Consider the following 27,899-nt stretch of genomic DNA (forward strand, 5'->3'; position numbering starts at 1 on the left):
AAGGAGGCCCTTGGTATTTGTGAGCAATTGCCCAGGAATCCCCTGCAAAGAGTGACAAGGAGAGGAGGGAAAGAAGGGTTTGGGGAGGCTGGTAGAGGAGCAGCACAGATGCAGAGGGAGAACTTGAACAGCGAGAACCCCTGAGAGAATTGAGTGGAACAAAAAGTTCCACTTAAACATAAGAAAAAACTATTTCACTGTTCAGGCAAGGGAGCAGTGGCACAGGCTGCCCAGAGGGGTTGTGGAGGCTCCTTCCTTGGAGCCGCCTGGACATGTTCCTATGCTACCTGATCTAGGTGAACCTGCTTCTGCAGGGGAGTTGGACTAGATGATCTCTAAAGGTCCCTTCCAACCCCTACCATTCTATGAGTTAAGGATCCCAAAAGTGGACACCTCACTTTCAGCATCCTGTATGTCCAAAAGCATCCTGGCACAGCATGCTGCTAGGGCGCTCCTATCTCTCCAGCCCCACGTTGCAAGCTGCTGGTGTGTATCAGGAGGAGGCAGGGAGGGAGGAGCTGCAGGTTCATCTGCAAACCAGCTAACGCATATGAATAATTTAATATCAAATTTAAAACCCCTTCCTAGCCAAATACTTTTGGCCACTGTTTCTCACTCCAAAGAACCTGTGTGATGAACTGTTATCCTCCAGTCTCTAAAGAGATGGCAGAAATACCCACTCCTTTGTCCACGGCTCATCTCTCCTGCAAGCTCCCTGCAATGTTAGCATCACTTCTTTCCAAACATGCCCTAGCAAGAACCCTTCAAACAGAGTGGAAGAAACCACTCCAAAAATAACAGTCCTTTCAAGCTCCTGCTCCCTCTGTCCTTCTGCTAGCCTCCATCCTACCTCTGGGCAGCAAAGCATGCATGCAGGCAGGGGCCACTCAGCTCTTTGTGGGGCTCACATCAGATCTTTGAATGGCTTGTGTGGCCTAAGAAAACACACAAAGAAAATAGTTTTTTTCTGCACATCTCTCAACGATGGCAAGGGCTAGGGGGAGGGTGAGGGGTAGAGGAAATCCCCATGACCAGGACTGGTACTGTCTGGATGATTAGTATCTGGCATTCCTCTACCTTCAGCCACAGCTGGTTTAGATTTGAGCTACTGATTCATTTAGATTTATGCTGTTGGTTCAATAAACAAACACAGTACATAGTCCATCATGCTAACTGCATAATAAAGCTGCTTACCTACTTCCAAACAAGTAGCTTTTATTCATCTACTCCTCTTTCATTCCTCTCTTTCCCTTTTTTCTCCCCCACACCAAACCCAAGAATAGCATTTGTATTCTTTCCAAAACCAGACCCTATCAAAGATCAGACAACGTCTGAAGTCTCTCCCACAGCCCTTCCAACCATGCTTTGCTAAAGAATATTTCCAGAAGTTGTCTGAGAAGTTACTGCAAATACTTTATCTTCTCAACATGAGCCAGGTTATACTTTTACCCTGGTACTCTCTATGAAAAAGCTCTGAGCAAAGCCACAGATTTCTTCCCCAGCTGCTCAGCCTTTGTGAAGGGCCATCCAAGCTGGGGTTCATGGAGGCTTTCAAGATCACTGGGGCACAACAAGAGGCCAGTTTCTTCCCAGTTCCACTTGTTGGAAAGAATTATCATGAGGCTGGGAAACAGTTAACCTGCACACAAACCTCCATTCCGAGACGCGCTCGTTGTCTGCCAGCGCCTTCCACAAAGTCGCTGCTTTCATCCAGAACGAAAAACACCCTGGGATTTTTGCAAAATCCTTTTAAGTTGTTCTAATGGTAGCAGCTCTGAAGCTGGTGAGCTGCTTTGTTATCAATGCTGTGCAAATTGTTCATGTGTTTCTCTCCTACAGTGCTTGCCTCCACTTACTCGCCTCTCTAATAAATTCGTTTGACCGCAAAGGGTGCTTTATGACTCTTGTTTAAAACGGCTTCCTAATGATGCTTGACAACATCTCCTGTCTTTGAAAGCGCCTCACTATGCAAGGCTCTAATCCCACAAAAGGAGAGATTCTTGTTAACCTGTGCCTCCGTCCTTTCTGTTGAGTCACCACCTTTAATGAAGCACTGAAGGGGAACCAAAACGCAGCTGGGAAATTATGGCTTTACATGATCATCTCTTGCTACAAGAGAGTTATTGCCCAAACCTTAATCCCGTGACTCAGCCCTCTCCTTGGACCCCCTTTAATTGTCAGAACCTGAGGAAATCCGGGCCGAGGTAAATAACACTTCAGCAGCAACAGAATAGATTCACTTTAGGCAATGAATTTTTAATGAGCTGAGACTGCAGAGGGAACGCAGGGCCGAGATCTGTGCTGCTTATCTGATGGGGAAGGTCAGGGTCTGAACGGAGGGAGGGCATGGATGAGAGAACAGATCTGACAGGGCTCTTCAGCTGAGATTTCAGCTTGTCACAGCCTGGCATACCTTAACACATTAGGACCTTCTCTTCAAAGGAGCAACTTACACATGCCCATGCTAACAGAAGCGGCACAATATTTTCCCCTGGTAAAGGCAACCCAAAGGTTGTACTCTTACTTTCTAAAAAGGATTTAAAAAGGGAAAGCATACAGAGAAAAAAAAAAAGAAAAAGAAAAAAGAAACCAAACTGAGAAAGATCCATGAGATCCATGCAGATGGGTCATGCTCTTCATGGAAAACCAGACTCTGAGCAGCCCACTAGCATGTCATTAATTAGGCCAGCGGGCCCAACTGAAGTCCTCACCAACACAAGCATCAACATCAAATGGCTCAATAAATCCCAGCCATGGGGACTTTGATTTACTAAGAGTTTGGACTTCATACAACCACTCTCCAGCACAGGTCTACCCACCAACAGGTGATATTGGCCAACAGCAATACCTATCCCTGCTGTTGGGACTGAGTGATCCCAGGCACTTTTTCTGTCTCAAAAAACTCAACAAAGGACTAAAATGTGTCTAACTCCACACATGGGTTTATACTGCTGCAACTCAAAGCTCTCAAGCCTATCAGCTCCTATCTCTATCTGGTATAGCAGGGTTTGTGGTTGGCCTCTATGGGCTCAGCCCACCCAGCATGGCCCCACCACTCTTCCCTGCAGTCCCCGTACCCCAGGCAATCACTGCTGGGCAGTCACAGAGCCAAATGTTCTACTTCTGCCAATGAGCTCTTCTCCAGCAGGGCATGGAGCAGGTAGGCAGGGTAAAGGCAATGTCCCAGGAGTGAATCTGCACCTCCAAGAAAAGCTGCCTCTTAGGTATGGATGGTAACAGCAAACTTTTGAGCTAGGGATGCTACCCCTAAGCAATCTTAAGTCAGACCAGCACTTCTGAAATTTCCTCAAAACAATGAAATTTGACAAAGAATTGTTTTCTTCCATATTTAAAATATTTTTTAAGGCTGGTCAGAAACAAAAAAAACCCATCCAGAATATTTCTGACCTAGAATCCAGTCTTCTTCATTTGCTGAGATTTCTATTTCTTGTGGGAAAAGAAAGATGTTTTCTGTGGAAAGACTCTGTGTGTGTGTATGTGTGTGTATGTGTAAAAATAAACAAAAATATTCAGCAGAAAGGGTCTTAGCAGTCCAAGCTTGTATGAGAAATTACTGAAGTAAAACTGCTGGGTGAAGCTGATCACACTGTCATATGCAGGAGGAAAGGAAAACTGATTGACAGTCATTCCAAAGCATCCCCCTGAGTTGTCATCTCCCTGATATTTTGATCTATATAACAGAGGAAGGGGCCTGCTCTCACTCCAGGCTGCGTGCCCTCAGGTGTGTCCACCACATCACGAACCTGTGAAATGTGAACCAGGGCAGTTAAAGGACGGACCAGCAGGAGACAGGATAATTTACAGGGAGCCAGGTCAATGCAAATTTATTGTGAGTAATGGACAATGGAAGGGGGGAAAAAGCTCCCATAGGAACAAAGGCAAAAGGGTGCCAGCTCTCTGCTCCTTGCAGACATCCAGGATGCTAATAAAAACCTTGGTGGACAATGAAAAGAAAATACCAGTTCTGGGGAGCAGATTTACTGCAGTGGTAGAACAGGTCAGTGCAGAGGGAAGTGGTTTGATCAGAAAGCCAATGAAATTCAGATGATAATTATGCTCAGTAAGAGGCAAAATAATCCTTTCATTTGCTGGGAGGTTTCAGTCATGCACTTTGACCTTCATCCTGGTGTTTCATTAATAGTTTATATTAACAACTAATGGTTGCTTTCATTGGTGTTTTGTGCAACTTGCATTAGAGTTAATTTTCAAGTTGGACATAATAATACATAAGTGTCATGGGATACTCATATCATGTGACAGGCACATTTATTTCAACCAGGAACCAGGAGATGAAAATCAGGCCAAACACCAGTCTCAGGCATTTATTACTTGTGTCCAGTCACCTGGCAGAGAAGGTGGATGTTGGAGCAGCTTTCACTATGAGGCTCTGATGGAAAGCTGCCCAGACCAACTGAAGTCTCTTGATTGTAAAGATAATTTGCCTTTGGGATGACTTTAGATGAATGGTTAGTCTGGTTTACTGAAGAATCATAAAAAAGAACCTCTCAGCCTCACGGTGGCATTACTTACACAGTCCACATAGTTATAGTACTTTTGGCTTTGACAACATTTGCTGGAATAATCCTAAAGAAAGGCCAAACCTAAGGGTCAAAGCTCAGGTTTAGGGTTATAGTCCCAGTTTGGTCTGCTCTGGGGTAGGACTATAAAGCAATATTACACTCAGAGAGCACTGGAATGCTCAGCATAGGGCTTTTGCTGCAGTAGTCACACAGAAATTTTTAGCTGTTTCAGTTTTTTTAATCTGGTATGGTTTGGTGTTTGTAGTTTGGTTTGGTACAGGTGGGGGATGCTGTTTTGATGATCACTTTAACATTGCTGCCTACATGTCTCCCACTGCACTGCCTGCCAGGCACTGATCATCTGCTCTACACAGGGGCTAGAGGTTAGGCTGGGGGGGAGCACTCAGGTTAAACCTTGGTCCTGAAACAGAAGGCTCTCAATTTTGGACTAACAATTCCAGATATCCCCTTAATAAATTTATTTTCAAGCGATGTACACATCCTGGTTTAGTTTTATGTACAGACTCAGTGTTGCTCTTATTCCCCAGTAAATGTAGATCATTGAAACACTGGGATTACATCACTTATGAATTTGACACCAAAAGAGAATTTGTTTTATAATATCTAGCCTGAAAATTCACCTAGCCCTTTGCTTTAGAAGCAGTTGGAGAAAATTCATGCTGTTTTGTCTAAAAACACAATTAAACAAAAAATCATGTGATCAAAACTCAGTTACAATTGAACACACTTCATCCCACAGTTTGCTCTTACTGCCGTTGCTGTGGCAGGATAATATCAGGCAATTCACTCTGACAAAGATTGTGGAGACACTATATATTTGCTACTATTTAAGGGAGAAACAAAGTGTTTAGATTTGGTGGTAGTTAAACTGTGAGAAAATAGGTGTTGAGCTCCCTTGAGTCTTCCCCTGAAAGCAGCTCAATTAAGAGACTAATTGAAGTGCAGAGATGTCCCCTGCAGGGTTGAAAAATTCCTGTCCAACATGGTAGTGTCATCCCTGGGGCTTTCCTTCACCAGAAACATAATTTCTGGAGAAGACCAGGACAAAAGCAGCAGCACCCTGTGCCCAGCGGGGTCTGTGGTTGGCACCCCTGGGTATCCCTGCCCTGTGGCCGGTGAGTTGCCCAGGCTGCTGGCAATGCCCAGCTGAGCTGTGCTGATCCACCTGGCAGTGCCTGCCAGAGGTAATTTTACAGAATAGTGATGAATCAAGTCATCAATCACTGTCATGTCCAGTGGCAGGAGCGTGTACTCAGAGCCTGGGAAAGCCTGTGCATGCTCAGGATTAGGTTGCAAGTAAACTCAGCAGTGCTAAAATGCTTCCCTAAGTAAGTACTGGCAAAGTCCCTGCTGAAACATGTCAGGGTTTGTGAACTGACTCTGGCAGAGCTTAAATCAGAACCTATGACTTAAAGTCTGCTGACACTTTAGCACAGTTATTGCAAGCAGAAATACTCCTGGCAGCAAAGTTATCCATGTGCATAAGTATTTGCAGGATCAGGGCATAGCTGTACCATCCTTTGTTCCTTTCATCACGCTCACACTGCTGAATTAAGCCTTCAGCTTTGTCTTTTTCTTGTACACAAGCCCTGTTGCATAGTTACATCACTGCAATATATGATGAAAGAGAGGACTTGTGTAGCAGAGGGAATATGATGGAAATAATTATAACAATAAAATGTTAATTAGTGTTTAGAAGAATCTTCTTTCTGATTGCAACACAAATCTGTTGAAGAACTGAAAAAAAAGTCAAAAAAACCCCAGAACTGCTTTTAAATCTTAAGGTTGTATGGACTTGGGAGTGTTTTCTGTTGTGAAAAAGCCTGAGAACATGGCAAGAAAGCTAAAAATGCTCTGTCAAAATCATAAATAGCACAAAGAAGTTTTTAACCAGCCTTCATCACCACGAAGTGAAGGAGAGAGCTTTAGGAGGAACAGAGGTGCGGTTCTGTTCTAATTCTCACACTCATGGCTCTTTTCTGCCTCCCTTTGTGCCAACTCTCTTTCTTTTAAATATATATTACAAACCTCTCCTTTGGTGTCCGAGCAGTGCTGCCGGTCCCGCTGCATGTCGCTGCCCCAAGCCCTTTGGTGAGGGAGAGGATGGCCATGCCAAAGGCTGGAGATGTGCCTGGTGTGCCTCTGCCCTCAGCCTTCCCACAGCCCTCGCCCTGCATGAGGGCTGCCAGGTGTCAGCATCTGGGCTGGGCATGGGGCAGGGCAGGACAAGCCTCCCTGGGTCCTCCTCCTGTTTCTATCTCCTCCCCAGTTCCTCAGTTTGGAGATTAAGAGACTATTGATAGAGATTGCAACTTGCACTGCTTAAAATATATGTGTGTGTGTGTGTGTGTGTGTGTGTAACTATGGGGGTTTTTTTACACTGCAATTGAGTGAAGCTCTTTGAGAAAGAAATTTCTGAAAATTCCTATTTCCCTGAGCATGTGAACCTCTGGAATACCTTTTTCCATGCCTCTGTGCACCTTCAGAAGCACTGCTGTGCAGAGGGAGAGAAAACCCTGCTCCGATATTTGAGTCGCCGCACACAGAGGATTTGAAATACCGCATCTGCCTGTACCATTTGCATTTCATCACCTAGTGCTGGAACAAATAAAACCAAATGAGTAATGATCTGATTCTGTGGTCTCGTTGTTGCTGCTTTGCCAGGAATTATCCTGGCTCAGTGGACATAGTCGTGGGTAGAAGAGCCAAGTCTGTTTTCTTCTCTGCCACTTACTTGCTGGATGGCCTTAGGCAAGTCATTTAAGCCTTCCTGCTCTCTGCTTAATCCACCACCACTGACTTTCTTTGTAAGAGTTTTGAGATGTGTTAACGGCAAAAAGTATTTTAGTGCTAACCTCAGATCAGAATGGGCCAGATACAGTCCATCAGTATTTAAAGTCCCTCTGTAGAAATAATTACACTCTTTTCATGGATCCATGTCAGTCTGTATGGTGACTCTGCTTTGGGGTGGCTTTCATTCACCAAGGAGCAAAAATAAAATCACCAAGCTACCCAGAGACAAGTTGGAGCAATGAGTGCATGTGAGAATACTGCCATTTGCTCAAGAGCAAACAGCAGAGAGAAAGAAATAAAAGTCAATATAAGAGTCACTGGTGCCTATTCACTGAGCCCTCGTTTACATACAGCAACTCGTACTCAGGAAATGAGTGTAGCACTTGGAAACAGCGATCTCTGTCAAGCAGGGATGGGCCAGCACAGTTTCCGATGAGGGCTGATGACTGAGGAAGTCATAAAAGCTATCGGAGAGAGTAAAGAGGCAGGTGACATGGGTAAGAAGGCAAATATTAAGTGAATGAAAGGGATTATAAAGCAAAGATGAAAAGATGTAAAAAGCTGATTAAGAAACCAAATATAAGAGAGAGAGAAGAATTGCCCATGGGGTGAATAAAAACAACAAAAGACTTCTTTTAAACAGGTAGAGGAGATGAGATTAACAGGGAGGCTGCTGGGCCACTGAGAGGTGGTCAAGAGAGCTTAATAACACAGGGAGAGGGACTGAAATGAGGGAAATTAAATTATTTTCCCAAACTGGTGGAACCTAGAGGTAAGTTGACAGGCATAGAAGTAAAGTTTCCTGTGACAGTCAAGCAGGGAAGAGCTAAGAGCATGAATAATCACCAAAGCAAACTCATACTGCAGAGAAGGAGGCAGGGCTGAGAGTGGAGGGTGTACTTTTAGGCTGCTTGATGGAACAGCAGGAGAGATTAAGTGCCCAATAACAGAGGTTTTGAGTCGTTTCTGGGAGATAAAAAGAGGTAAAGAGAAACTGGTATAAAGCAAAGATCTTTGCTCATGTATGAGAAAAGATAGGAAGAAGCCAAGACATCTTTGCAGCATATTATCAGGTGATAGTAATGCTCATAAAAACTGATGCTGAGGCACAGATTCACACCCTCCAGCTGAGAATCTGGCCCTGAACCTGCAGAACGGGATGGTTTGGGGTTTTTTTTGTTAATCAGAGGCAAGGTTTTAGAGATGTTAGCAGGGATGAGATCACCCAACATCTAGAGAAATATGAACTGATAAAAATGTATCTGCCCAGCTCCATAAAGGGTAAATCTTGTCTGACAAATCTGGCAGAATTTGTTTTAGGAGCTAACGTGAAAAACAGGCAGGAGGGAAGCAGTGGAGCTAATCCACATAGATTTCAGAAAAGTCATTTAAACGCAGCCCAGGATGGTAGACTAATACGTAAGGTTAGCAAGTATGGCATAAAAACCATTGTCCTTGAAAGACTAAGGAAATGGTTAGGTGATTAAGGGCAGGTTGTAATGGTAAAACTTTATGGGTCAGAGAGGAGGACGGTGATGTGGTGAAGACAGCTATATTTGAGGTTATTACGATGACAGTTCAAAGCATCAGATGGAGACTCATACCTTTTACTCCATGGAAAAACTATTCTGAGGAAAGTGCTACCCTGGGTGGTTCTAATCCAAAAATCACACCGAAACCAAGACCAGTTCATCTTCTGGGAGGCATTTGCCTTTGTGGAACGTCAAATCTTCCTGGGTCAGCAAAGCATACAATGGACAGGAATGAAATCAGCCCAATGAGCCCAATAAATGAAAAAAGAGCACTCCACCCCAGGCCAGGGTAAGGTCAAGTTGGCCAGGGGGGTATATATTACAGTGATAGGGTTTACTGAACCAAAAGATCACAGAACATGAAAAGGATTTAAGGCAGGCCCAAGGGCTGTCAGCACATGGCATCAAGGTGGTTACTCCTGGATTACATTCATACCTTGTCTTGACAGACGTGCAGCTTTGTCCAAGTTCTCCAAGGTGATGGTGGGCAAGGCACAAGGTAGCAGGACTCTCAATAACAGGAGGAAAGCAGAGAAAAACAGGAAGGACAGGATAGAGGTGATCCAGAATGTAAGGTAAAAAAAAGTGGTTCAGAGAGGCCTCAGACCGACTTCAGCTGTGCAACCCAGCACCTTGCCACTAACTAAAAAGCAGAGCAGATGCTACCACAGTGTTGGAAGAAAGCCTGTGCAAACTGGAGACCGTGGTAATGTCACTCAGCATGTCCTCTGCAAACTCTGGATCCTTTGAAAGTGACCATCCTGCACTGAAGTCTCCTGTACCTGAAATGGTTCAACCCCCTGTCCTTGCCTAGAGCAAAGCCCAAGGTCCTGCCATGCTGCTCTGTCAGGCCCTCGCCACCTGCCACTGGGAAATGCAAAGTCTTGTGCCTGGCAATTTAGCACAGGGACCTCTCTCCCTGCTCTGCCTGTAACATCTGTGGTCACATCCCTTCCACTGCCTCCAAATAAGTGCTCCAGCTAATAGAATCACCCAAGGGTGCTTGTTTCCTTGTGCAATATGATCCAGACTCCCCACCCTCCATGAAACCCAGCATCACTTCTGAAGCTAAATTTGAAAAGGCATTGAATCTCTGAGTACAGGACTGGGACTGTGTCTTCTGCCGGCTCTGCAGAAGTCCCAAAGTCTGGCATTTTGAAGCATTTAAAGAACTTCATGTCTACCTGGACTTCACATGACCTACCTGCATCCCTCAGACAAACAAAATTGGACTGGGAAGGTCACCAAAAGCTTGCCATAAAAAGTTCATCTGCTTTTGGCAAGTCTTTTGTGCTGTGTCCCCTCCAGGCATAAGCAAAATGAGGTATTGTCTGGAGCTATGTGTTGCCAGCACAGCACTCCCTCCCTAGAACAGCAGGGACCCAGGGGACTCACTGCAGCCCTCACCTAGGATCATCCTTCTGCCTTTCAGTGCCACAGCAAGGCGAGCCAGCACTGCCCTCCCAGCTCTGCAGGGGATGGGGCTAGCAAGGTCCTCATCCAACAGCCTCATCTACGCTACTGTGCTCTCCAGGCACTTTGGGCTGCAGGAGGCACCGGTGGCACCAGACTTCAGTGGCTGTAGACCCAGGTATGGGGTTAGAAGGGGCCCCTGCGATGGGGAGCTGAGAGGTGTTTGTGGGATGGCTGCTCCCAGTATCCCTCATGGCACAGCAGGCTGTTTGCAGCACGGATAGGAATCGCACATTGATTGATTAATCACACCTGCTAATTACATTGAACAAATAGACAAAATTAATATTTGATGCAGGTCTCTAAAGAGACTGTACGGATCAATTTTCTACAGATAAGACAGCAAAGTTCCTGCAGATAATGCACAAAACCTCGGCAGAAGCTTCCTGGCTACAGACAACTGTCATATTGAAACGGATGGGGTGATGCCATCCCACGAAGAACTGCTTATTACTTATGCCCGATTATTCAGAGCCCTGACTAAAACATCACACATGAGTCGTGATTGTTAAGGCATGCACACATGCACATGTTCAAAGCTGGTTTCAGTGCCACTCGGCTGCTGTTCTCGTGAAAACCGAACATCAAAACCACATCAAGATAATAAAAATAACAGATCCTCTGCATTTAATACATAAATCATTATTGTAAGCACTGTTCTGCAGCTCAAGCTGACTTCAAGTCAAGGTTCCATTAATATTTAGTAAAAATATTGGTGTTTTTCAAAGGACTGTAAAAATCTCCTTGCAAAAAACTACTCTGATTGTGCACCCAGAGTGCAGAGCAGCCTCACACAGAGAGACAACCCCGGGCTGAAGCAGCACTTTCATCCTGTTTATGCCCTTAAAAGGGGAAATTGCCTTTTTTGTTGTTGTTCGTCCCTTTGTAAAGAGAGGCAAAGTTCACTTCTCACTCACGTGCGTGCTGACCACGGGCACAACTGGAAACAGAACACACGTTTCCTGCGATGCCAGGGGTCTTTTAGATGAAGGTAAGTTTGTTGGAGTGACCTTGCCAGGGCTGCTCTGAAACCCCAGCGTCACTCACAGAGATGTCTTCAACACAGAGCTGAATCCACACCAACATTTTTGGTGGTTCTGGATTCTTGGGGTGAAAGTTACTGCATAAATATACAGTCTTGATATATATTTGTCATTGGGTTTCTCTGGTGATTTGATTGCTTTGAAAATGGATTTTTAAATAGATTTGTTATTGTGACACGGATTTCTTTTGTCTTGGTTTAATGTCTATTATCTAGTATAAATAAGAGACTTGCTGCAAATCTAATACCAGGTTTTTCTTTCATATGCCTTTACTAATCTAGAAAATCTGGTTGTATTAAGAAACAGCATCCAAAAGGAGTTAAACCAGCATATCTTCATAAAGCTGAAATAGGCATGAAATGGAATGAGAAATCCTACTGCAAAGAGACAATGTTTTCAGTCTTGAGTCTCTATTTATTAAACCTACTTTAGGAAATTCAGACAATCTACAAGCATTTGGGGGCCTGATGTGTTTTAGGCTTATAAAATAATCTCCGGAGAGCAGAGAACACCTTGTGTTTTTGCAGCAAATATTTCCTGATCTTAAGAGAGGGGGGTTGTGATGCATAAAAAAAAATTCTGCCTTTGTTTTCCTAAGGGATATCAGCACTAGGAAGGAGTCTGGCATCAGATCAGGCAGCCGATGCATGGAGCAAGGGTGAAATCAGATGGTGGCAAACCAGCTTTTGGCTTAGGTGGGTACTTCCCAGACCCTTTTGAAAATTGAACCTTACCTTATGAAAGATTAAATCAATGCATCTACTATGGCTCTTACATGATCCTGTGTCTGAAACGTCCCAATTTCAAGACTGTTTGACTGCTCAGCATGCCTCTGAGGCAGGCAAGTGCCGTCAATGCCGTACACTAACGTAGCACTAAGGCCAGGTTCGTAAGAGGATGGAGGTGTCCACCGTGGGAACAGGGTGGAATAAAGCTGCCCGAGTTCCAAATTGAAACCCAGAAAACTTCTGTTCAGCTGCCAGCAAACCCTGAATCATCTAATGTCCGCAGACACATTTCCTGTTTCCTTTGAGTGTCCTGGGTGCCTCAGTCCAGCTGCATTACAGATCTGCAGCTCCTTGCCAGAAGCAGAGGGTGCAACAAGGAGTGGGGCTGATGACTCAGACCCATCTTCAAATTGGGACCAGTTTTACCTGCCTGGACCCTGTCAAGAAGCCATAACTCCACTTTTATAGAACATAAGTTGGTTTTGGTGCAGGATTGTTAGATTTTACTGTGTGTTCTGGTCTGCCTCTGGTGGGACAGAAGTCTCCAGATCTGCCTAGAGCTCTGCTTGATGTCTCCCCTCCTAATCAATGTACGGGTCAGAATCTGCAACTTTTTTTTTGAGGTGAGGAGATAACAAGTGGACTCTCATCCAATCAATCAGTTTCCAAACTGTGGTTATTAACCAAACTCCTGAATTATTCCTGTGCTCAAGGCCCAAACGCCACTTTGTCCCACCTCAGACTAGATATGGACAATCTTGCTAGAAGAGATCCTACTACTGGGTCTGTCTGATGGGCACAAAACTTTCCTGCTGCAGGGCAGCTCAGCTCAAAACAGAACAAGCCTAAAGAAAGGTCACATCTTAAGAAAGAAGGTCATGTTTAAATTCCCAGGCATCACACTGAAAATCATCTTTGTATGGATGTGGTGTCTCTCAGCTGTGCTTGGCACTCGTAGCTCAGGATCAAGCTAAAAAACTGTAACCCCTGTCCAACTGCCCAAGCAAGGAAGAAAGAAGCAGAGATGGCTTATGTTGCATCATCAGGGAGGTCTGTGATAGAGGATGGGAGCACTGCATCCCAGAAATGCACAGTTCTTCTGGATAGAAAATTCCTGGAACTCGTGCTCTTACTATGTGAGGAGGAGTGTGCCTTTAAAAATTCTCACAGTCACTTTATTTCCATAGCCTAGCAAGGAGTTTGTTACACTAATCAGAAAGGAAAGCACAGCTCACCTTTAAATGAATATGGATAATATTTTTCTATTACCCTGATGATTATTACCTAAATTGCCTTGTAAAATGTTTGACACTGTTTATCCTGGCAGTGTTTTGACCCTGGAGAACTTTTCCCATCGGAGACAAGTGAGGGACGACCTGGCAGCAAAGCTGTTGGTATCAGAACACAGAGGGTCACGGCGGAGCTGGTGGATCACACCAAACTCAGACCTCATCCTGAGACCTGTGTGCAAGCTGAAGGATTTGACAGCAGGCCTTGAGCTTTATCAGAAACTGGCTCATGGCTGGTGCTCATTCCTGACCCTATTGTATGACACGTTTGTTCCCTGATGGGACCCCATCAGCCACCTATAACAAAGGGCCTGGTTCAAAGTCAGATGCCACATCTTCATAGCTAAAGTAACTGGAAAGGGCACTGCTGCTGATCAGATGCAGAGAGCCATGGGACATGGGATGAGGGTGTTTTATTTATCATCAGGGCATCCTTTGCCAGTCAGCTCCTATAAACCTTACAGTGACACAAGATTCTTACTGGCAGATGAAATGCTTAGGTGTATACACTGTTCTCAAGGGAATAACGTGATTTCTTGTTCTTTTTACCAGCATTGTTTAACCAGGTCTGACAAATGTGTTTCTGAGCAAATGGAGTGCATCTGGGTCTAGCAAAAGTGTTTGCCTGAGCATGCACACATCGTGCATTGGGTGGGTGTATGTCCCTGCCTGCAGATGCCTCTGCCTTCCAGGATTGCCTCCAAAATGCCTAAAAATTACCAATGAAGGTTAGGGTTAAGTGACATCTGCTCAACTGAGATTTCTTTCTGTAACTGACACAGAAAGCAGAGAGAGAGAAAAAAAAAACCCTGAATAGTTGAAAGAGGAGGAGGGAGAAAGATATTTTTCTTTTTTAGAGAAAAGATCAGTTCTCAGTTGGCAAGAGGAAATCCCACCAAGGATATGAGAAGATAATACTGAGCTGCTATTATACAACTGCATCCCTCCAAGGAAGAAGTTATCTCTCAATGGATCTGCAAGGATGTTTCAAGTGAATCAGTAAATGAACCAGTCTGGGGACGTGAACAAAGTATGTGTGTTTTCCAGCCTCTGAATATAAACAAACAAAACATAAATATTCAGAGATTACTCCAGTTAGACCTCTCAAATATTCTTTGAGCAATAAAATAAATAATATGGGTGTTTGCAGTTCGGAGCAGCTGATCTCCATGTGGGAAAAGGCAGGAGGGGAAGGAGCTGTACTCCTGCTGTCCCAATCTTTGGTGATTTACTCACCCATCACCACAGCCCGGCGCAGAGCGGTGTCCACACCACATAAAGCTCAGTGCTAACATACGACACACATAATGGACCTGCTTGAAAGTCTTCACTCGAGGATTTATGAAGAACAATCTAATTATTCAACTCAGTGCTGCTCACTACCATTATTGCTCCTATTTAAAGCCTCCACGGAACAGGTCGTTTGTCTCAGGGGACAGACCTTGTCATAGTGGCTTTCATTGATAGAAATATACTCCTCGGTTTTGATAGCAACCCAGCTAATGCTGGAGGGATTTGGTAAACATATCTCACACTGGATAGACCCAAGGAATTAGGTCTTGCCAACCCAGATTTTCCACCAGTAGAAAGATGGGGTTACTTTACCAATAAACTCTAATTAAAGAGGAGCAAAGGCCAACATAACCCCCTGTTTGCAGCAAAGATGCAAGTGCTGGCTGGCTTCCTCCCACATGGAATTGGTTTGGCATCCCGAAGGAGCGATTAGCTTCCCCTGCCTGACCAAACAGAGGTTGATTTGTTATTTATAACCCTACCATACTTAATGACTGAGAGGAGACACCTTGGCCAAGCAAGTCACTGCCACAACCTGACCTTGGGTGGGCTACCTCTGGTGCCCAGCGGCAGAAGCACGTGCTGCAATGCCAGCTTGGCAGGACAGGAAGGGAGCCACGGTGAGATTTGTCATTTGCATCCACTGCATGGTACAACCCCAGCAGATTCCCTCATCTTCAGTGGAAACTGATTTTTAACTTGCCTGAATATTTATTGGTTCTATTTGTATGCAAAAGAATAGGCATAAACGTCCTTTGTTCCTCTTCTCCTACCAAGAGCTGGTGGAGGTTTGCATTTTTCCCCATAAAATATTAAAAAGGAGGATGGGGGGGGGAAGGGCGAGCAATGAACATTTACTAAAATGTATTTGTGGATAATCACTAAATTCCTCTCACTCCTCACATTCAAATGCTACTCATAACCAAAGAGATACTGAAGAACAGGAGTGCACAGCGTTAAGCTGGCCAACCTTAAAGGGAATATTTTTTCAGCCCTTCACACTACAAACCAAACACAATCCTGAGCACAACCCCCTGCCTTCCACAGGCTGAGCAACATCAGTACATCCACCAGGATTTAAGGTTGTGATATTCACAGGGGGCCTCAGGGAACTGGTGGTCAGGTTTTTAATGGTATTTAGATACCAAACTCCCATTGATTTTGAGACTGGCTACACGTGTGGAAATCTTGCTATTGCTTTTGCTGTTTTATCTTTCTTTGCTCAAGGCAGTGCTAAGAATGATAGATGTGCCATAATCAAAAAAATATACATGGAAAGCACAACCCACATATCTCTGCTCTTCCTTATTTCCCTTCCACCCAGGAAGTCCAAATCTCTTTCACTAATGTAGAAACCAGAGCATTTCATTCCTTTAAAGAAATCAATCTTTTGTCTCCACGATCCATACCCCTTTTTGAGGTTCCTGGCCTGAACCTAACCACGAAGCTTCAGTCTTTTGAGCATTTCTCACAGGATTTGAAGACCAGTCTGCTGGGGCTTTCTCCACAGGTTCATTTTTGCTTTCATCACTCCGTTTTTGAAGGCATAATGACCACAAAGCGCTCACAGCCTGACACAGGCCTCGGCAGGCAGCTCAGAGGTGCTAGAATTGCCTGCATAACAGCAGGAGGGGATGCAGCTCCTCAACATTTGATTTTTGAAGGCGTAATCACAAACTCAATGACCTTCAGAACACAACCATCAGCTCCTGAACATGGAGGTTAAAAACACTTTTCCTTCAGATATGATTCTGTGAAAGGCCTTTGCTTTGCATAACACAAAACCCAATGGCTTTGGCTACTTGTGGCTAGTATTGAAGTGCTAAATGTTGCTGTGTACTCCCACACATACACATTGTGGCCTGAAACAGAGATGGTAAGTCATGGTATAAAAGAAATAATCTGGATTCTCATTTGCTGACTGGGACATACTCAAATATTTGTGCTGCAGAAGACCTCCTTTCATGCTAAATACAGTAAAGGAGCTTGCTTCCTCTAAAGGAAAGACCCAATTTAAACAGAAAATTGCAGCTAAGGCATCTCCCTAAGGGATGCTTTACAAGGGATTAAATGGGCCCAATTCTGCTTGGCTATTGGGGTGGCATCAGCATAGGCTTCAGTCATTTTTTATTTACATTCTTTTTCCAGGAGGCTTGAGCCTGTGTTTCTGTGCTTCTCTGGGTTTAATCACTTGGGGAAAACATGTGATGAGATCCAGAGTCAACCTGTTGGACTGAGCCCATTTCCATGCAGAAGCTGATACCCAACAGGACTCAGCGCCTGGGGCACAGTCAGGTAGGAGTCACTTTGCAGTGAAGGGTACAGAAAAACTGTCACAGTTATAATACACTTGTGATGACATTTTTAAATGATCTAAAGATTAAGCACCGAGTCCAACTTCGCTTGCAGTCAACAAAGAGAACAAATTACCTTGAAAGGGTGATTCAGCCTGCCTAAAGATAAAGAGATCTGGATGACTGGCATGGAGGAGATGGATAATTTCTGGACAGATAAATTTGAGGGAATAGACCTCAAGCAGAGCACTCAAGTTATGCTAGAAGCCACCCTGATCCCACAGATGCAGTTGCTGGAACAACACAACTTGACTGTAAATACTGCAAGTAGAAATCAGTTATTTCTTTTTAAACATATTGCATGGAAACAAGATTAATGCAAGCCAAAAGAATGTGTGGCTCTGTTATAGATCATGCTGCATCACAGCTAGCAAGAAAAGGCTCATTTCTGGCTTCAGCATGGATGCTTGCTGCTGAAGGTAGTTAAAGTCCAGCTAAAGTTGTTTTACTAGCTTGTAAGTAACAGCTCTCTCAGATCATAAATTACTTTCCTATAGGAATTTACTCATCAGGATAAGATGAATAACTCTAAAAACTAGTCTGATGATGCTGTCTAAATGAATTTCATTGCAGGATTGGGATCATGGGACTTAAGAGCATGGCTTTGCTCTGTACTCTCAGTTGCCTTGCAGATTAAACCCCTCAAGCTAGCAAACCGGCCTAATCCAGCATGCTCTGGTGAGCAAGGTGGCATGCCGAACCACAGAGGGAATTCAAGATCACAACCACTCAATGATCAAACATTGCAAAAGCTTGGGCTGCTCCCCAGGACACCACTTTCTCAGGGCTTATTGTACTTGACTGTGAAACAGCTTAGATGGAAACAGCATGCATCAAAAATCTAGTGGTTTGGGGTTTTTTTGTGAGAAGGGCACAGTAAATCCCTAATGGTCAGGGCTGCCCATTTGGACAGTGTCTCACGGTGCTTTCCCCCATGCTGGAGCAGGTGGTCATGAACTCACCCTGACCACCTCTGTAGCACCACAGAGCATACTGCAGCCCAAGTCCAGAGAGATAGATGGAAAAAGGGAAGGAATGAGGGAAAGAGGGAAGGGAGAGAGGAAGAGCAAAAATTATTTCTCAATCTCTCAGCACTTGAGCCAATTTACAGCAGTCCTACCTGTGAAAATCAGCCTTGGAGATCATTACATATCAGTGCTTACTTGTAAAAAGTGATCTATAAAAGTCAGTGGTTTAGCAGTAGTTTACTTCTATCAGTCTGTCCCAAGGTACAAATATCCCTTTCTCCCCTACCTCCTCTACATACACAGACCACCCCCTGCCAATCATCCCCAGCCAGGAGTGGGCACCCTGGGCAGGCTGCCCTCTCACCCAAAGTAGTGGATATCTGGTGGAGCTTACAACAGAGGAGGAAACAAAAAATCCAATGTACACTGTGTATTTCAGCAGAAGAAACTCAGCAGCATAGGACATTTTGATAGCGAGATACAATCTTGCAAAGCCTTCAATTACAACAAAAAACAAAAGAAGCCTCTTGCAGTGCAAACTGCCATTCACCCCAAATTAGCTTCATTGCATCCTACAGTTTGCCTAAATCTTTTGGCACATTTCTGAATATTGCTGTTCTAATGAGGGAAGGAGCAACTAACATCCAGATAAATTCCAGTAAGAAGCTCCAGTTTACTCTAAAGTTATTGACTCTTTTTAAAAAGGTCAAGGCAAAGTTATTTGGTTGCATTTCTTTTGCTTCCTGTTTTAAGTTACTGAGTTCTTATACTGTCAAAAAGCTGCTGACTTCTACTCCTCAGGTGCCTGCTCTAGAGTGGAAAATGAGCTGCTTGTTCTTTTCCCCTTCCTCATTTCACTTTCTCTCTCCCTCTTCCCTCTGTGCATTTCTTTGGGGTTGTCTGAGTGATAGGTACACAGCAAACAGCCATCACGGTGTCCTTAAGGGAGAGAAGACATATAGATTTTACAGATTTTGAAATACATCTGAGTATGAAATTAGTCCTTATAAGGCTCCCCTAAATACAATGAGCATATAAGCATCTCACATAACTCATAGCCATCTGTGATACAGACCTGGACACCAGAGAGGGACATCTGAGCCTACAGAGCTCAGAACCAGGCTGGGACTTAACACCAATGAAAACTTGTATTGTGAAAAGATCTGACAAATTAGTTTTACTTACCCAGACTGTGGCTGCAATTCAGATGAAATCTGGACTTACATTTTTATAAGTTTGAAAATGTGGTGGGGTTTTTTTTGCCTTGAGACATAAGTCTTTAAATGGCTGTGTAAGACCCCAATGCCTCATGGAAAGGTCAGTGTAGACCAGTTTCCCTGAATAAGTTAGAGCCTTCTCCTGACCTCACTACTAAAATATTTGAGGCACTAGATGAAACACAGAAGTAAGAGGGGAAAGAAGTTTCTGTAGACATGCTACAGCATCTCTTTATCTTCACAGCCTGAAGAGGGTGGAGCACAATTAGCTCATCTGTGAGAAATCTGGGCAAACAAGGAGCATCAAGAGGTGTTAAATTCAGTTCCAGGCCAGGATCTTCTTGGCTTCTGGATGGCAGCTTAGAAAGCAGCAGTTAAACTGAGGAACATATTGCTGCAAAAGACTGTCATGGCCAGAGGAGTAAGTAGGATGCAGAGGGGACTAGAGGACCCATGGAGAGCAGATGCTTTGGTGGCCATTAGATTCAAAATCTCAGGTACAACGAGCATGTAGCAAAAGGAAGTACCACACTAGCAATGCTCCATTCTTCAAACTTTCTCCTACATGAACATCAGAGAGAAAATATACAGAGCTATACAGATTTGTCACACACCGAGCTCCATGCAATTCTGTCTCTCTGAGGAATGACACTGCTTCATGGCTCCCTCACTGTCTGCCAGGATGGAGCAAAGCTTTCAGGCTTCATGTAGGTAAATGGCAAGCCCTAGGATGCATCCTCACCCAAACCAGGTTTTCTGAGAAATGAAAGCAGAAGATATTCCCAGGCAGCTGGGTGTGAGAGTATTTCAATATCCGCTCATCCAAGCTTTAATCTCTAAATTGCAAAAACATTAACATTATTGATTGATCAGACATCAATCCAACAGGAAATTTAATTAAATTAAAATGTGTCACTGAGCAGTCCTCACTGCATCACGTATAAATCTTTGGCAATAAGTTGACAAAGACAGCAGCAATTGATACTGTGTTCCCAGTTTAATTTATCCCCCACCATTTTATTTTCCTGCACTGACAAGGAGTGTGCTCACAGACTCACATCAGGACCGACTTGTCTGAAGGGCATCCCTCTGACACATGACAGCACCAAAGCCCCCCACATCTGCTGGATGTGAGTTATTTACAGCTGAATGGACTTAAACTAGGCAGCTTCTGTGGCAACACCTTCATTCAAGGCACTCTTTTGGGGCTGGCCTCACTCAGTGACATCTGAGCACAGCTTTCGTATTTTGGACATGTCCTAATAGCAGATTTGTCCCCAACGGCAGGAGGATTCTGGAGAAAGGCTGACAGGTGTCTTGCATTAAATCAGTTGATTCCCAAGGTGAGCACACGCAGCCCTGACCCCAGCCTGTGTGCAGCCACCATGCACCAAGGCAGTGGTAGCTGGTGGTGAAACTGCAGCATCCAGCAGCACTGGAGTCCCCACTGAAGCACAGGCACATGTGGATAATAGCAAAACGCTAACTTGGATTATTAAGAAACAACTCCATAGAGCAACTTCTTTGGAGTACTATAAATCATTACCTCTGGCTGAATAATACCAAAAGAGATTAAGAAATATTTTCTCCAATTCATTTCTGAACAGCAGTGGGTTTGGTTTGCTGTCACTTATGGCAGCATGATATTTACTGTAATTTATTATTATGGTTGCTACTTGTTGCTATTCAGGTGGCCACTGGCTACTTATGAAAAAGTTTCAGAATCCAGGAAATTCTTGTGGGTTTTTTTTCTGAACCATTTCTCATACCCACTGGAGTCTTGTTTGTTATTCTCATTCCCAAGTGTCAGTGCCCTGAAGGGGAGGCAAGGGGCTGCATGCAACCGAGCTCACACACCAGTCAGCAACTGGCGCTGGGCTGAGATGGCTTTACTTTCAATAGCATGTGGGGAGGGAAGGAAGGGAAATCCAAATCGGTATTTATAGACAGTAAAATCCAGCACTAAGCATTTTGCAGAGAGAAGGAAAACAAAGATTGTTGCTGAGATTGTTACAGTCAACAACTACCACACTCACCAAGGAGTGTGCAAACTCCTGTCACCTCCTTGCCTGCTGAGGCACTAAGTGACATATGAGTGCTGCTGCCTTCACAAGCCACTTCCATTATTTTTTGGGTTATTTTCTTTAATCCCTAGAATCCAAACTCCAACTCCATTTCTTGAGAGTCGTCCTCAAAACAAATACGGAGGGCATACCAATTGGCTTGTGACTAGATGTGAAAATAGAGCTGTCTCAGCACCAAGTCCTACAGACAGAGCACAGATTTTCTCTGTCTCCACCTCCCACTTGCAGCACAAGTACAGTTTTCATGCCTTTGTCAGAAGTGCCAACCTGGGGAAGTTGCAATGCACAAGCAAAGAGAGGAGCGATGAATTAACTTGACAACTTGTGTTGCTGACAATAAATCTCTGAAGAATTTCATCCACAGAGGTTTATTTCTCTGTGGTCCATGTTAGGGGTGACAGTTCTCAGGGTATACAGTGGCATGTGGTGCGTATTTCGTCTCAGATGCATATCTGCTTTGGAAAGGAACATCCCTGCTGCACAGAATGGACAGAGTGAACTCAGCCGCACAGGGAAATGGATCTGAAACTGCATTCAGAGTCAATGATTTATACATAAATTATAAAATGTGTTAGGTCTGGACACACGTTTAGATGGAGTTTGTCAGCCCCAGCTCTGAAACGTGTATTGCCTGCAGAAACCAGAAAATCTAGGAGGCTGCTTTAAACCTCAACTTGTGAAGGGCCCCAAACCAGGATTTAATGGATTAGTAAGGCTGAAAAGGACCGTCATATGCATCTGGTTTTGTTTCCTATGCAACACAGCTGAAGAACTTCACCCACTCATTTCAGCATCAAAGCCATAACTTCTGCTGAAGCTACTGCATATCTTTACAAAGACAGTGACTCTTGATTTAGAGACTGAAGGTAATGCTAAATCCACCACATTCCTAAGCCAACTGTTCCAGCCGTTAACTACTCTTGCTATTAAAAAGGCACAACTCCAGCTTCAGCCTCCTCCAGTCAGATCCTGTTACGTCCTTCCTCTATATTCAAGAGCAGATTGCAGTCAGGTTTAAGTTGTAGGGACTATCCTATGAATCACTACATGCTTGCTCTTCTTAGTCTTGAAAATACATCACCTGGGAAGATTTCTGAATGGACAAATTCATTAAAAATATCATTTGCAAGAGAATAACCAGCACACCCTCCTCTCTTCTGATAAAGACCGTCTGTTCGTGTGTGTGTGTGTGTGTGTTTTATTTTGCTTTTAAACTGGTGACTGAGATGATAGGAACAAAGAGATATAGGTAAATATGTGTCACCCTCAGAGCTCTCCCTTAGCACATTAGTTGAGGTGTAATTCTGTGCATCAAAGCAGTAGTCTGTGTCACATACAGCGCAATGTCCCTTTAGAAAGGGCACAGGGTGAGAGTAGCTTTATGACACTATTGATTTATTCTGTGCCTGCAGTTAAAAACTATACCCAGATAGACAATAAAAATAACTGCTCTAACCATATAACAGCTTCCTGCTACTAAAATGGATTTTACAATTAAAGTCATGGAGGGGTTCTCTTTCTTTCTTTTTTAAGTCTCAATGCCGATCTTTTTTTCTGAATAAATGGAAATGAGAATTTGCCAGAATCAGTTTAGCCCCAGTGTTGTCCTTTTTGATGTGCTTCGCGGTGATTAGAAAGACTGGGATTATTTTCCTGTTGTAAAATTGTGTTGTAACTACACTAGTAAGCACAATAACCTGGTATTAACCAGACCGGAGAGTTTGGTGCACAATTCCTACAAGAAGATATACACAGTGGGAGTGGTAATGTGGGATAGATTTACCATTCAAAATAAAATTGATTATATTCTTTGTGGTCAAATAGATGAGCTGAGATTGAGGTGTTGGCCTTAGATTTGAATGTTTAAGTAATATTTAGAGAAATAGGAACATCTAGAAAAACCTATTTTCACTCAAAGAACCCCATAGATTTGAGATTTATGCAAGCTGCAAGTGTTTTGCCAAATTGAAACCAGTCTCAAGTAAGTTGTTATCAAGCTTGCATGGTAATTAGCAAGTTTCCATGATAATAGGAAAAGAATCTTAAAAAATAAGGCCCTCTCTGACTGAGTGGACATGAGTGGGTCAAGGAAATGTTTTAAGTGTTATAACACTTCCTTGAGGTCTTTACTAAAATTCCTGAAACTACTGAAAAAAATTGAGAAGGCAGTGCAACAGGCCCCTGAGTTAGCATTGATGCTAACTGGAGAGGTCACAAATATTGATCTGGAAAGAAGAGATTTAAAAACTGGGCTTTTTTTTCAGCAATTTTTTCAGTGGAATCAGTTCTCTGCTCCAGTTCACCAGTTCATATAGGAGCACCCATAGGCACAAAACACAGATAGCGAGGTGAATAAAATAAATGAAAGGAAAATAACAACTCTGTGGGTAGTGTACACTCTGAAGTGCAGGGACAGAAGACTTTTTTCAGCTTTGCTTTCACATGTCCTTTTGGTGGTTCTGGCATTGGAGACTCTAACTTCAGTTCTTGTATTGGAAACCTTAATTTCAGCTCTTGCAGTGGAAAGAGTTTCTCTGATTTTCATGTAACAGTCAGCAGACAGTATCTAAGATGGAAGTTCAAATTTTCATTTAAATTATAGGGTTGATTGCTCATCTTAATCTCATCTGGACAAACCAGAAACTTAAATGCTTGCATACACCTCCTGCTTCAAGCAAGATTTGCAACACAAGTTGGAGAGTACAACTTCACGATGAACCACTCCTCTGTTCCTTATACCACACTTTTATTACTTTTTGGGAGCATGATTTTTTTACACTCTTTCAACCATTACCCTCCTCTGAGGACCCCACACGTTTTACCATTTTTAAACCAACAGGATGATACCCTTCATCTAGCAGTTCAGCGAGCTGCTCCTCAATGCACTGCCATGGAACCCCTATGCAAAGACATTATGGATGGCTCCCTGCAGCCAGCTGCACAGATGGCTGCTCCCTGTCTCCTTCCATACTTGTATGGCTAAAGAGCAGTTCAGACAGAATCTGATTTTAAATGAGGGTTCATGACCCACCACTGCAAGTTGTAGCAGAACTTCATCTGCCTGGAGTGAAATCTTGGCCTGTCTGGATGGGAAAATCAACTGGGAGAAGGTTTTCTATCTGAAATTCCTAACAGCTCTGCAATGTTGGAAAAAATACTTATGGGGGAGTGATCCCTTCTGGTGCTTTTCAAAGCCTGCTCTTCAGAGTAGCAGATATGTTTATATTGGAGGTGGGTTGCTAAGCACAGTAACTACTATACAAGAGCTAGGCACAACAAACGAGCTCCCCAGGTTTGACTGTGCTTGAGTACAGCCACACGCATGTAGATGGATGCACAGCTCAATAACTGTAATAGAACATAAGTCCTGAGTAGAAAGTTCTTTACTGTTAGGGTGGTGAGGCACTAGAACAAGTTTCCCAGAGAGGCTGCAGATGCCCCATTCCTGGAAGTGTTGCAGGGCGGGTTGGACATGGCTTTGAGTAACCTGGTCTAGTAGAAAACATCCCTGTCCATTGGGCGGGGGGGGGGTGGGGGGGTGGAACTGGATGACTAAGGTCTCTTCAAACTCTATTTATTCTATGATTCTAAATTATCTAAAGTAGACACAGCACCTGAGGGCTTGTGCTGTGAAGATGCTCAACAGCAGCTGGTCTTTCCTGGAAGTAATGAAGAGGCTGACAAGTTTTACCAGGAAAGGAAACCATTACTTGATGTCTGTTGGCACAGGTCAGAACACAGGGTACAACTTTGGTGATAAAGCAGATAATGGGTCGTGAAAGAGCTTGACTCAAAGGGAAAAAAGACATGTTTCAGCTGGTGTGGCCCCCCATTATAGATTTACCATACTTATGCAGTGTGAGTGCCAGAATCAAATCCTTGAATTTGCGTGGTTCTGGAAGTCTGTGCTATATCCAGGAGGTTGTTTCAACATGGCTTCCTGAAGGATGGAGCTAATAAATTCTGCCTCATCCATTACCACTCTGACATTGGTGAAGGAGCAGAAGAAGATCTGATGTGCTGTATCTTTCTGCACTTCCAGCTGAAAGTTTCATCTGGGAAAGAAATAGGTTGCATGGAGCAAGCAAGAGGTAAACTTGAAAGATCTGAGTCGATGTTGCTGTTTGCAACTTAGTGAGCTGGGCTTTGAGACATACTCTGTTCACTACCTGGATGCCAATTGCCAAGTGATGCTATCAGTTGATTAAAACACAGCCTGCCAGCTTCCTGCTTGATAAAACTAAGTACAATCTTATTGGGACTTCTGAAATCCATTACAGAATGGCTAGGCCATCACTTAAATCAACGTACACCATTTTGCCATGAATCATCAACATACTTTGCTAATATATTTGCAGCAACTAAAGGCTGACAAAACCCCTGACAGTTCATCAAAACGATCCCTGAGTGCCGGATTCTGGGGGGTGGGAAACAGCAGGAGCTTCGGACTGTGAGGGTTTCCTGTTGTTCCCTTCTCAGTTGGATGAAGGTCATTTCCTCTCCTCTCTCACACAGAAGAAGATGAACCCTCAGCCCTTGAAGATATGTCAGTGAACTTTTAGAAACAACATCCAGCTCCTACAAGGAGCCCTCTCCTGTGTGGCAACACTGACAAGGCAAGATCACTCCCCAAAGAGAGGTGTTGCTCACTTGCCTCTTTGAAGGTAAATAAGGTGATCCGAGCTGCAGAGGAAAAAAGTGACATAAACTATTATAAATCAGTCTTGCACTTCAATTCTCCTGCATGCTGTAACAAAAAACCCCACCCCAACCCTGCAGAGCCAGGCTAGCATTCCTGCAGAGGAGGGAAGGGGCATCCTGCCAATGCATTAAAGATAATCCACTAGCGGGTTGGGGTGTTTAAAAAAAGCCCTCTTTTGTTGGCTCTTTGAGAGTTTTTTATCTGCTGAGTTGGAGGTGGGTGTCCAACTTGAGATATACATCAGCGTTTGCACATCAGCTGCAATGTATTCTTGATCATCCCAATGTGATAGATGGAAGTGTTACTCGACAAATTGCTGTGGGACACTTGCTAGCTAAATAACAACACTGAAATACTAGAACAAGTTAAACCCCAGAAGAAACATGAAGTCTTCATGCCTTAACAGAAACAAGATCTTATGGAGGGGAACAAACTGATGCAAAAATCTAGAAAAAGTGAGCAAATGCAGTAAAATTTTGAGACTATTTATTACTTATCACCTAAGCAGCAGATTTTAATGAAATGGTGAGGTCAGAAAGATAATAAGTCTTAATCATAGGAATTCTCAGGTAATGCTTTGATAGCCAGTGCTATCCTCCAACTCCACCATTCATCATCTGTACCCTTTCCACTTCAATCTCCTCCATGCCCCTCCTTTGGTTCTCCCTCCTCTTCTTGCTGCAATTAAACATTGCAACATCTACCCAAGAAAGGTAAAGTCAATACAACACTTGTGTTAAATGTCAGTGCAAATTCTTATCTGGTATAAAGTCAGTGTAACTCCGTCTCTGGTCTCAATACATTTTATTTACAGGAAAAACGCATAAGCAGGAGACAAATATCTGTTGATTGCACAGTTTCAAAAACAAACTATAACATAAGGGGTAGTTTGTGCTCCCCCTTAAACTGCTGAGAGTCTGGGAAGTCTCTCCAGAAGTGAGACTGACTTGGAATACGTGTAATAAAGCAGAGATTCACAGGCACATTTCTTCATTTAAACTAACACAAAGTGAGAGGACAAAGAGGCTCCCAAAACTCTGCCCTTGTGGTTCAACTTTGAATATACATTTTTAAAGCTGGTCAAGCAACTGAAATTAAGCCTCATCTAATTAAGTTCCAGTAATCTGAGCAGAAAGTAGTCCTGGGAAAGTTAGCAGGCTGAAAAAGTTATGGCAAAGCAGATATATTTAACTTTTTGTGCTGTTCCTATCACATTAGAAGTCCACAAAGAAGAAATTTAGGGTAAGTCAAGAGTTTTCAGTCTCTGGTGTGCAGACCTCAGAGGTCCATGGACTAAACCAAACAAGCAGCTGGCTGGGTGGGATGTTCCCACCTGAAGATCTCTTCAGGCTTTCTATACAGGACCGTGATACCGTCTCAAAGTCTCCATCCTCAAGAACGTCGAGTTCATCTTCTCAAATGCATGTGGCACTGCTCTCTGTTCCTTACACCCACCAGCAGTCCTGGCTTACCTCCTGCTGCTGAAGAAACTTTTGGCCTCCTCGTGGTGTAGATTTATAAGCAGTGTGATCTCCTCTGCATCCAGGCATCACCACTCCAGGTCTTCTGGGAGACTAAGGTTGGAAATTGGAAAAGGGATCACAAAAAGTGATAAAAGTAGAAGAAAAAAGGACAGCAGCAAGGAGGAACAGCTACAGAAGATGAAGCAGTTAATAAACAGAAAGGATAATGAACCAGCAGAAGTCTTGGTAGAAGAAAGAGAAGCATCAGTCACAAGAGCTGCCAGTCACCAGCAGAAAAAAAAAGGTGTCACATAAAACACTTGACCTTCTCTATAGCACAAGCTCTACTCCAGGCTGGCATGGGAACTCTGGGCAGTTTGATAGCCTTTCCCTTACAA

The 27,899-nt window shown here is 43.7% G+C and overlaps 1 protein-coding gene across 2 annotated transcripts in view; it reads right to left on the minus strand.

Moving 5' to 3' along the window:
* Positions 1-27,899, minus strand: part of MAF (MAF bZIP transcription factor) — a 188,498-nt gene that overhangs the window by 98,976 nt on the left and 61,623 nt on the right. Inside the window, exon 3 of one of the 2 annotated variants that reach the window (XM_062007184.1) lies at positions 26,835-27,612. The exons of the other annotated variant lie outside the window; for it this stretch is intronic. The gene's annotated coding sequence lies outside the window, so the exon portion shown is untranslated. Of the gene's footprint in view, positions 1-26,834; positions 27,613-27,899 lie in introns of those variants that run through there. 2 annotated transcript variants of the gene reach the window in all.

The sequence above is a fragment of the Colius striatus genome, chromosome 14 (genome assembly GCF_028858725.1).
Source record: "Colius striatus isolate bColStr4 chromosome 14, bColStr4.1.hap1, whole genome shotgun sequence".
NCBI lineage: Eukaryota > Metazoa > Chordata > Aves > Coliiformes > Coliidae > Colius > Colius striatus.